Source organism: Ictidomys tridecemlineatus, chromosome 4, assembly GCF_052094955.1.
Source record: "Ictidomys tridecemlineatus isolate mIctTri1 chromosome 4, mIctTri1.hap1, whole genome shotgun sequence".
Lineage (NCBI taxonomy): Eukaryota > Metazoa > Chordata > Mammalia > Rodentia > Sciuridae > Ictidomys > Ictidomys tridecemlineatus.
In genome coordinates this window covers 80208685-80221273 of record NC_135480.1, presented here as the reverse complement: position 1 = coordinate 80221273, position 12589 = coordinate 80208685, and the positions used below count along the sequence as shown (strand labels likewise).

The 12589-nt window shown below is 36.6% G+C and overlaps 1 pseudogene; it reads right to left on the bottom strand.

The window, feature by feature from the left end:
• Positions 1-10436: 10436 nt before the first annotated feature.
• Positions 10437-11258, bottom strand: LOC101965288 (large ribosomal subunit protein uL30 pseudogene; annotated as a pseudogene).
• Between the last annotated feature and the right edge of the window lie 1331 nt (positions 11259-12589).

Below are 12589 nucleotides of genomic sequence, written 5' to 3'. Positions count from 1 at the left end.
ATGAGAACACAAACATCTTCCAGCTTCCTGTGTAAGCTCTGAGAATTTTTCCATTTCTAGGACTTTCCAGTTATTCTTCACCTAGACTCTTGAAGTTTTACTCTGTACATGCACAGTTCAGCACTTAGCAACAGAGTCCAGGGGACTATTGTGAGATTTATTTCTCTGTGTGGTTTGTTTCTTCCTCCCATTACTCTGCCTTGCAAATATCAGATGCCTTGGCCTCCCCAAACTTCAATCTCTCCTTAGCTACCAAGACTGTTTGGATGCTCCCTCCCAGCACTATGGTTCAGGCAGCAATCTGAGACAATATTAGGGCTCGCCATGTGTGCTTCTAGTTATAGTTTTTAAAGTCCAGTATAGCTCTCAAATGGAGTATAGAATGAAGAATGGCAAGAGTTGAAATAAAAGGCCAAATAGGAGACTACCAACTAGTCTACATGAGAGTCAGGTGAAGTGATGGAAGTGAGAAGAAGTTAAATCCTTGGTATACTTTGAAGGTACATTCATGGATTTGCAAATGAATTAGATGTGAGAAATGGAGGAAATAGCAAAGATTGTTCCAAGGCATCTTTGCATGAGCAGCTATATAAATCATGGCACCATTTATAGGGATGGTGAACCCTGAAGGAAAAGCAGGTTTAGAGATTGAGAGAATCATGAAAAGTTAGATTTTGATGCATTAAGTCTGAGCTTCCTATTGTATCCATGGAAAGATGATACATAGGCAATTGGTTATATGTATCTGACATAGAATAAATGTCAGGATTAAAGATACAAATCTGGACTATAGAATGAATTTAGTCATGATTAGATGAACTTACCTGGAGAGTGTTGCTAAAGGAAGAAAATGTTCAAGGTCTGGGGTTTAAGCAACTTCAGCATTTAGAAGGTAAAAAGCCAATGTCAACTTTTATATTCTCCATGTGGTTATATGTCATTTCTCAGCAGTATCTAGAATATGAAATTTCTAGGAAAAATACAAAGTACATGTCACAATGCAGTCCTGAAGAGTCTTATTCTATGCCTACTAATCCAAGAAAGTCCAACCACCCTCCCTTGGCCCATGCCACCAGAAGATAAAATTGTATTTGAAACCTATCTCTTTTGAAATCAGCCTGTGCACAAGCATGGTGAATTTATAACTAAATTATAGTACTTTCAGGAACAAGTATCAAGAAACATGAGTTTTAGTCTTGACAATAGCTTTAATTAATTGTATGAACTCAAAGCAGATATAATCTCTCTGGTCTTTGGTTTCTTCACCCACAAAATGAAAATATTGAACTAAGAAAAACTTAAAATTCTCTTCTAGCCTTTGATATTAAAAATTCTGGAGAGGGGCTGGAGATACAACTCAGTGGTAAAACCTTGCTTAGCATGTGCTGGGCCCTAGGATCAATTCCCAGCATCACTTAAATTTTTTTAAAGTCATAGAAAAATAATTCTAAAGATTGGGAAGTAGATATTTGTAATTCTATCCTCCACCGAAAGATCTGCGTCTTACCCATGAGGAAACTTCTTCAGATATTCTGGAACAGGCAGCACTCGTTCAAATATCAAACTGTTCTATGCAAACATTACCTTTCTTCTAGTTAGACAATTGCCCAGAGAGAAGCTGCCAACTACTTATTAGAACCCTTGGGATTTTATTTTATAATACTCAGAGTATTAGCCAGAGTGAAGTCCACCTCACCAGCTACCACACTAGTTTTTTTTTAATTAGTATTTTATAGAGAAATTTTAAGTTCACAGCAAAATTGAGTGGAAGGTACAGAGATTTCCCATATCTCCTCCTACCCCTTTAACAGCTATCCCCACCAGAGTGCTCCATTTGTTATGACTGACAAATGGACATTGACACATCAGTATCACTCAGAGCACAGAGTTTTATACTTCACTCTCAGTATTGTGCATTTTATGAATTTAGATAAATGTATAGTGGCATGTGTACATTAGATGACCATTACATTAATTTCATTGTCCTTAAAATCTCCTGTGTTCCACCTATTTGTTCCTCTCCCTTAACTCCTGGCAACCACTGAGATCTTTGCCATCTCCACAATTTTGCCTTTTCTGAAATGTCATACTGTGTACAGCCTTTTCAAATTGGCTTATTTCACTTAGTAACGTGAATTTAAGTTTTCTTCATGTCTTCTCATGATTGGTAGTTTATGTCTTTTTAGCAATATATAGTATTCCTTGGTCTAGATATACCATACTTTATTTTGGTTCTCCTAAGTTTTTGGAAATTAAGAATAGAGCTACTATAAATATCCATGTGTGGGTTTTTATGTGGACATAAGTTTTCAACTCCTTTGGGCAAGCCAAAGAATGTGACTGTTGAACTATATAGAAAGAGTATGCTGAGGTTTGTTAAAAAAAAAAAAAAAAAACTACCAAACTGTCTTCCAAAGAGGCTGTGGCATTTTGCACTCCCACAAGTAATGAACAAGAATTCCTCCTGCTCCACATCTTCACCTGCAGTTGATAAGATAAGTGTTCTGGATTTGGGTCACTCAAATATGTGGATAGTGGCATCTCATTGTTGGTTTAATTTGTATTTTCCTGATGATGTGAGTGGAACATCTTTTCACATGTTTATTAACATCTATATATCTTCTTTAATGAGGTGCAAGTTACAGTCTTTGGCCCATTTTTAATCAGTTTATTTCATATTTTTCTTATTATTGAGTTTTAAAAGATCTTTATCCAAAACCTTTTGCAAATATTTTCTCATGATCTATAGCTTGTATTTTCACTCACATTGTCTTTCACTGAGCAGAAGTTTTAAACCTTAATGAAATCCTTCTTACCAATTCTTTCTTTTACTGATCATGCTATTTGTGTTCCATTTAGAAGCCACTGTCATACCCAATGTCATCTAGATTTTCTCCTGGGCTGTTAAGGAGCTAGTCTTCTGACTATTCCTACCTTAATGGGAGCTATGGGGGAACACCTCATATCCAAACTATAATATCTACCTAATTTCTTACTCTTTTCTATTTATTGCTCTTCTTCTTTGTTCCTTTTTTCCTTCCTTTTTTATGCCTTCTACAGTATAATAGGGCACATATAATTCCACTTTCTGTTCTTTCTTGGCATATTAATTATATTTCTTTCTTTACTTTTTAAAGTACTGCCCCTAGAGTTTCTAATATATATTTGCAATGAATCCAAATCTGTTTTCAAGTAACCCTACACTGCTTCAAGGTAGTATAATAGCTTATGGTAGCAAAATAAACCTAATTACTCCCTCCCATCCCTTGTTTCATTGCTGTATAATTTTACTTATACATAAGCCTACATAATAATATACATGTTATGTATGTGTGAATATATATGTATATATGTACTATCATCTCTCAATATCTACAGAGTATTGGTTCCAGGAAATACACAATGTAGATACCAAAATCCATTCGTTCTCAGTTCCTTACATAAAATGATATTTTTAGCATTTGATATTTGCACATAACCTGCACATATTCCCCCATATACTTCAAATTATCTCTAAATTACTTATAATGATATTTTTTACTTATAATGATTCAATTTAAATGCTATGTAAATTGGTTGTTATAATGTATTGTATAGAGAATAATGCCAAGAAAAAAAGTCTGTTCATGTTCAGCACATATAAATTTTTTAAAGTAGTTTTGATCTGCAATTGGTTGAATCCACAGATATGCAACCTACAAATAAGGAAGGCTGACTAATTCCAACATCCCTGCCATAGCTAAGTCTAGTTTTGATGCCTCTTTCACTTCAAAGTGTGTGTTTTGCCTTTTAGTTTGCCTTGTAATTTTCTCTTGATCGCCAGACATGATGTTCTGGGTAAAAGGAAGTGTTGTAACTAGGCCTTTAATAGTAATGTGGTGTGGAGAAGGGGGGAAGAGGAAGTGTACTATAGTCCTATGATTAGGTCTTAGTCCTTAAATGAGCCTGTGCCTCTGGACTGTGACCCTCACGTGTGCTTCTCAGTTCCCCCTCTACTTAGGTGGAACAGGTTTCTAGAGTGGACTAGAGTTGTGTGTTTCCCTTCTCTCAGGTCAGTTAGGCTTTGACAAAACCCCAGTTAAATAGTTTCTCCTCAGGCAGAACTTGTTAAGAAGAACAGAATGCTCTTGTGTATTTCAAAAGGGTCCCTTCCTCGTCCTCCTGATGGAAGCACAAGGAGGTTTTTCTTTCATTTTCACTGTGAGTAGAATGCCAAGAGATGGAATTCTCAAAGGTGTGGGACCCCATAAAACTGTTTCCTGGAATGTTAAATTTCTCAGTCTTGTCCACTTTAAATCTAGCAATTTGTCAATTATAATTCATGTTTTCTTTCTTTGGTGATGATTCACTGGAGGTTTCTGCTCTGTACGTTGTGATTCTCTATATTTGCCTTTCCATCTCTCCATTTTGTGGGGCACAGTTTTCCTAGTGACCTCACTTTTCTTACGAAGCTAAGAATACATATTGATCTTTCAGTTTGTTCTGTTTTTTCACTTGTTAGGATGGAGTGGCAATTTTTAAGCTCTTTACATGCCAGACTATAACACAGAAGTCTCCAGTTATTTTAACAGAGAAAACTTAATACAAAGAATGGCTAACTAGGTTTGGAAGAGCTGAAAAGAAAAAAAAAAAACTCTAAGGTATCAAAGAGATAACAAGTGAAAAACTCAGTTCCTACCCCCTAGAACTTGGAAAATAAAATAAAGAGGTTGAAATTGCTAAAACCTACCAGCCTGGAGGACAAATTCAGTGGAGCTAAGATCCTCTGAGGAGAAGCACCTCTAAGAGACACTGAACACTACAGGTGATGGCCCAGGTTAGGCAGAGAGAAGTGTTGCCATTTGACTGATTCTGCAAATAAAGCAAAAACTGCTAATTGGAATCACCTGCTACTACCAGAATGTGCTTACCCTGTCAAGGTGAAGGGGTAATGCTGGAAGACCCAGGAAGCTAACAGCTTCCCGCCTTCCTATAGCACCACCTTCTGGCAGAGACTACCAGGGAGCAGCTGGCAAAGGAGTAAGGTGATTGCATTGTAGAGTCCCAGGGCCAAATATAGAAAGACTGATCTGAAGCTGGAAGAAAATAATTCAGTGATTGACATAGTTGGTTACTTTGAAATTACTAGAGACGATATTGAGGTTTTGGTCAGTAACACATAATCAGTATTTTCTAAAATTTTCCTTTGAGCAACATAAACACTCCTTTATTTATTCTTTTCCACATCAGAATTCCTATACCTATAGGTGTGCTTATAAACCCAGTAACTATTGTGCCCCACCATAATACACAGCAGGTGTCTACTTATCACATTCCATCACACACCCAATAATTCTGTCATCCAATCAACTAATATTTGAGTGCCTACTGTATGCCACTTGTTATTCTAGGATTCTTAGTTATGTGATTGAGAGTAACCTATTCCTCTGAATAAGACAATGAAGGAAAGACTTTCTTCTCCAAAACAAACCTAATTAAAATGCAGACATTAGTTGGGCATGTTGGTCTGACTTCTAGCCCTCTCACAACAGTTTTCATAAATCCCTTACTCTATATAGCCTCTTACCATTCACATGCACTTTCTCATGAATCGTCAGAACAACTTGTGGAAAACTAGGGAGAAATTAATATACTCATATAATGAAGTAAAAAGAGCAAAGCTCAGAGAGATTGTGAGTTTACAAATAGTCATATATGCAGCCGAGTCAGTACGTACACCAAACCTTCCCATTCAAAATCCACAACAGAATGTCCTCTGCATATATTAGCTTATCAGATTGGCTGGTGGCGCAGTCCTTCTGGGGAAAACTCAAAAATTATTCTATACTCTCCCCACAACAGGCAAACAAATCACCTGTAGCCCACATCATTACACTCAACCAGCTCAGCTACCTCACTTGACTGAACACAGATAGCATCTTATCTGACATAAGATGGAGAGAATGCTGGGGCTGCCTGAAACCTAAAAGGCAAACTAAGGACAGTAGAGAGCCTCACTGATGATCAGGGCTCTTAACAATAAAATATGAGGACTTACAAAAATAATAACCTGGAACACACACAAGATCCTTTCTATCAGAAGGATAATTCTCAGCCAATGCAAATAGTGAGGGGACACACACACACACACACACACACACACACACACCACAGTCTAATTGGAAACTTGTCTTGGATGAGTAAGTGCCATGACTTTCTGAGAGGTGCACAGAAGATTCTACAAATGCCTTCAGAGATACAGTGACAATTTCCACAACTGGTTTCCTAAGACTACAACTCTAGCCCAAAACCAATCTCAGCTTCACAGACCTATCAGGAAAGCTTTTTTTTTAATTTATTTATTAATTTTAATTAGGTATATATGACAGCAAAATGCATTTTGATTCATTTTACATGGAAAACTTTTACTGTAAAAAAAAACTTTTACTGTAACAGTAAAATTCTAATTTCCTTAGAGTTGGGAATTTTGTTTTTGCTATAATTGGTTTTCAGATTAGACTGTGGTATGTGTGTGTATGTATGTGTGTGGTGTATCCCCCTCACTATTTTACATACTAACCCCCAAATACACACATATCCCCAATGCTATGAACACTTGTTCATTGGCCAGTATATACTTTGATTGGCATGCAAAAGAAGAAAAAAAAGAGTGTACCTTTCATCTCTCTTTCACTCCTCCATCTCTCTACCACTCCCCACATAAATATGCATGGCACCTCATAACTGCATATCTAATAAACACAAGAGGCAGAAGACGGGATTGTTTGAATGAAGAAAACCAGACCCAAGAAGGGAAATCATGTCAAACCCCTACTTCTGTCAATGAAAATAGACATTTATATTGCTCCATTAAACTGAGTTAGGTGGGGAGGATATAAAGGATATAATTTATCTTTAATGTGCATGAATTATTTCATGGCCCTCCATCCCCAATTTCAGTCAAACAGATCAATGAGAACAAGCAAAGCTCCTTGAGAAACAGAGTATAGCCTTTCATCTCAGAAATTTCAAAGATCTTTCACAAACACTCATTAGACCCAACCCCATTTCATAGTCAGTGGGTGGAAATCCCAACTTTGGCCATAAAATGGTCTTTACCTCTATCTTCCTTTTTAAAAATATTTTTTGGAATAGGTGCTAATTATATATTAGAGAGAGAGAGAATTTTTTAATATTTATTTTTTAGTTTTCGGCGGACACAACATCTTTATTTGTATGTGGTGCTGAGGAGCGAAACCAGAGCCGCACGCATGCCAGGCGATCGTGCTAGCTACCGCTTGAGCCACATCCCCAGACCCTTTACCTCTATCTTCCAATCCAACCTTGCTCCATAACTTCTTTCCAGTAGGGTCTGATTAAGTAATCATTTTATTTACTCATTTACTTCTTTTATTCAACTCTTAGGGAAATAGCCAGGTATGTTCTTTATGAGTATACATCTATAAGGCTACAAAGTGGACTTCTCCCTTGGTAATTTTCCAAGGATAAAAGATGATCACTAGGAGAGTTGGCTCAGCAAGAAAGAGTGGAGGGGATTAAAGCCAGGGTATCTGATTTCCATCCTCAAGACATTTGGTCATGTCCCAAAACTTAAGAAGTATTGAAATATCAATCTCACTACCCTCTGAGGTTGATATCTTATCATGAGTGCCTGCCATCATCAGTGCTTATCCATGTCATCTCATTGCATTTCCTAAATTACTGCTGGGGTCAGAAAGATGTGGTTGGTGTGCTGGGAATGTGGATTAGTGGTAGAATGCTTGCCTAGTATGTTTTGAGGCTCTGGATTCAATTCCCAGCACTGCAATTTAAAAAAAAAAATGTGGGCATAGATCTATCTTTGTCGTATAATAACTATGTGACCTTGGACAAGATTAATTACCCTTGAAGCCTCAGTTTCCTCATCTGTAAAATAATAATAGTAGCATCAATCATACAGAGTTGTAAGAATTCAATGAGGAAACTCCTGTGAAGTATTTAACATAATTCACAGGTTAAGTATTTAATAAATATTAACAGATATTTAAGTTCACCACAACTCCATGAAGCAAGTGTGAGGTATCATTAGGCCCTTTTGCAGACAAGGAAATAAAGACTCAAAGATAAAGCCATTTTCCAAGGTGTGCCAAGCCCAAACTCATTGGAGGTGTGACTGACCCAAATTATACACAGGTACACACCCTGTGTACAGAATGGATAACTGTGCACATCCGAGGGGGCTTGCAGTTACCATCCCAACCTGGCTGTGGCCCAGTTAGCCCCAAAGAGGAGTGCAAGGAGCATAAGAGCAACATAAAAGTGGGGAAGGCAAAAGATTGGAGATTAGGACAGCCCAGGCAGGAATCAGGAACCTTCTTATATAAGAACTAAAGGAATAGAAAGTAAAGTGCCTCTTCCTGAAACACTGTTATCATTTCTTTCATTAAAATGAGGATCAGAGAGGTTGGATGGCCTGATCCGTTAAGCCATATGGCCAGAAAATGGCACAGCCAGGACTAAATCCCAGGCTTTCTGGTTCCAGAGTTCATACTCTTAACTCTACAGCACAGCTTTACCTGGTTTCATGGCTATGATCTCTAAGCCACCACACACTGTTAACTCTTTTCTGGGTTCGTAGCTGCAGAGCATATTCTTGCCTTACCTGAAGGAAGAAAAGGAAGCAATAACTTTTACTAGGCACCTCCTGTATGCCCAACTCCTTGCTAAATGCCTTGCAGATGTTCATTTAATTATCATAAAAACACAGGAAGGGAAGTTCAATTTTACAGAGAAGGAAACAGAGATTCAATATTCAATTAAAGTAAATTTCCCAAGGGCACCGAAAGAGCAGGATCAGCTGATAGTTGAGAGGAGAAATATATTCAAAATACCACTTTACACTGGAATATGAAACTATCTTTAAAGTGTATAAAGGATGATGGATTAAGCCTGTGGCCTAAAACCAGCCTTGCAGACAATCCATGAGAAGTAAAGAGGCGTCTAGGCTAGGATGACAGGCTTTAGACCCATAAACTCCATGTAAGACCCGGGATTTTTATCATCCTGCCTTTGTCTAGCAAATAACATTAATATATAATGATATTGCTTAGTGCAGAAAGTCATAAAGTCAGAGGACTCACTCAGTTTGATTTGGTTCCAAACCTAAAGCTACCTTTCTCCTGTGATTACATCTGGCATTTTGCTCCAAGACAACTTTCTGACTAATTTTCCTTTACTGCAGGCATATTTGGGTCTCTGGACTATAATTGGAGTCATTAATATGCCATCAAGATCTGACTATAATAACTTTCATCCTTTGGGTTTCAGAGTCTTTTGTATCGATCATTTGTAGTGTTTAACAAGCAAACACAACAAGCACCAGGACCAAGTAGGGAAACAGAGTCTGAAATGGGTAAACATCTACCTTGATCTAGGCCCTTCTCCAAATTGTCCACATTACAGAATGCTCCTATAGCTTGGGCTTGAGATCTGAATGGCATGGCTACAATGGCAAATAAAGGCCATATCTTCTAGGCAAAAAGTCAGGATAGGTAGTCTGGTGCCAAACTATAACACATTTAAAAATAAGACGTCATAGGAGATCTTGTACATCAGCTCACTAAACTCAAATTCAACTCATCAGCATGCTTCTTCCACATACTAGAATAGAAATATCAACAACAGGCCCTGTGCCTCTTTTAGTGGCTGACCTTATCAAGCTCTCAGGATCTCCTGAGTAATCCAGTTAAGTGGTATTTAGCATATAGGTTAACTTCATATGCTAAATATAAAGTTACTTTATATATACTTTACCTTCGCTTTTTCTTTGCCATTCATCAGTGTTCAAGATCAGAGATATGACTGCCACAGCAGTTGTGAGATGCAACTATAGCAGATCAAATCTAGAGACACATGAAAAGGATTACACACCAAAGTCACATAAGGCTTATCCCAGGAGTACAGGATTGGCTTAACATCCAAAGACCAATCATGGCAATAAACCATATTAATAAAATAAATGGGAAAAATCATAATCATCTCAAAAAGATAAAAAGTATTTGACAAAATCCAACACATTCCAGTTATAAAATATTTCATGAACTAAGAATAGAAGGAACTTCCTCAGGAAAGAGCCTGGACATCCATCAATAGATGAAAGAATAAAGAAAATGTATATATACAATGTAGTTTTATTCAGCCATAAAGAACAATGAAATTATGTCATTTGCAAGAAAATGGATGGAAATTAAGAATATTATGTTAAGCAAAATAAGTCAAACTCAGAAAGTCATGGGTCATATTTTTTATCTCATATGTGGGATCTATAGAGGAAAAAAATAGGGGAGTAGTAGGGAGTAGAAGGGAGTAGATCTCATGAAAATAGAAGAGATACTAGTAGAGTAGAGCATGTATGAATATGTAACAAAAAATTCCTATGTATAATTATAATGCACCAATTTTTTTTTGAGAGCAGGTACTGTTTTATTAACTGACCAGACTACAAAAATACCACAGTAGATACCTTAGTTCATCCTTCTAATAAGCCTGTTGATCTGGTCTTCCCTGTTGCCAGCATCTCCACCTTCTACAAAATAGGTGGTCTTTTTCTTCATTCCACCTCTTGTAGAAGATAATTTGAAAGGCCACAGGAAGTTATTTGCTTCTTTGAAGCGTTTTCCAACAGTGTAGATCTCATGAATCAGATCTTCCATGCAGATGATGCCATATTTACCAAGAGATCAAGCAACCAAAGCTCGATCTGTCAAATATCTGTCAAGGCAATTAGTTTCTTGTTGCTTTTGCCATATCCACGCTTGTAGATTAGTTCATTCCCTGATTTCAGGTTTGGGTACCCCCATGCAATGTAAGGTTCCACGATCCTCAGCATGTTAATTAAAGCCTTGTTGAGCTTAACAAAGGTGCCATTGAAGATCTGGCAAAGGTGAAGAAGTTGTAACACCTTATGAACCTTTGGGCTCACACCATTGTTACCTCTGATCCTGATAACAAATGCCAATTTGGGTTCTGCAGGTACATAGAAGTTGCCAGGTTTTCTTGCCAATCTAGCCATCGAATCTCTGTTCTGTACATTTGTCTATATCCTTGTGATAATGCTTGGCTTTTTCATAGATTAACTTCTTCCTTGCCTTTCAAAGCATCTTTTGGGCAAACTTCTTCCTCAGGCACTTTACCTTCAGCTCTGCATAATTCCTTCGCTTTTTCTTAAGAGTTTATGGCACAGCAGGAACCTTCTTTTTCTTCTCTTTGGCACCCTCCATGTTTCCAGCCGGAGAAAGAGGTATAATGCACCAATTTATAAAAAGGAAAAATTTCTTCAACCTGATAAAGACCATTTACAAAAAAAAAAATTAACATCATATTTAACAGTAAATGATTGAATGCTTTTTCCTTAGGTCAGGAACAGGAATAGCCATGTTCACCTCTTTTATTCAACTTTATACTAGGTGTTCTAGCCAAGGCAATTAGTCAAAAAATAAATAAATAAATAAATAAATAACTTCCAGATGGCATGGTTTTGTATATTGAGAATCCTGAGGAATCTACTAATGAATAATCAGAACTAGAAAGTGAATTCAGTGATATCCCAGGATACAAGATCAATAAGCAAAAGTTAGCTACATTTCTATACACTAGCATGAACAATCAAAAATAAGAAAACAATTTTATTCACAATATCATTAAAAAGAATAAAACACTTAGGAATAAATTTGACTAAGTATAAGAGAACTGCTAAACATTGTTAAAAGAAATTAAAAGCCTAACTTTCACCATTCTTATTCAATATAGTTCTTGAAACTCTAGTCAGAGCAATCAGGCAAGAGAAATAAATTAAGGAGATACAAATAGGAAAAGAATAAGTCAAACTAACTCTGTCTGCTCAGGACATGATTCTAAATCTAGAACACCCAAAAAATTTTCACCAGAAGACTTCTAGAGTTGTTTAAATTTAGCAAAGTATCAGGGTTCAAGATCAACAATGAACAAAAAATATTAACAGCTTTCTTACATTCCAATAGTGAATCTGCCTATAAATAAATTTAAAAAAACTATTCCATTCACAATAACCTCAAAAATTTAAAAAAAAAAATTCTTAGGAATAAGTCCAACTAAGGAGATGAAAGACCTCTACAAAAATATTTTAATACACTGAAGAAAGAAATTGAAGAAATCCTTAGATAGAAAGACCTACCATGTTCCTGAATAAGTAGAATTAATATCATCAAAATGGCCATATTACTAAGAGCAATCTACAGATTCAATGCAATTCCCATCAAAATGCCAATGATATTCTTTACAGTACTAGGGGGGAAAAGCAGTTCTAAAATTCATATGGAGAAATAAAAGACCCAGAAGATCCAAAGCGATTCTAAGTTTAAAAAAAAAAGTGATGCTGGAGGCTTTATAATAACTGACTTCAAATTATACTACAGAGATATAGTAAAAAAAAACAGAATGGTACTGGCATAAAAACAAATGTGAAGATGAATGAAACAGACAAGAAATCTCAGAGATAAATCCACACAAATAAAGTCATCTGATCCTTGGCAAATGTGCCAAAAGTATATGTTGAAAAAAATATATCCTTTTT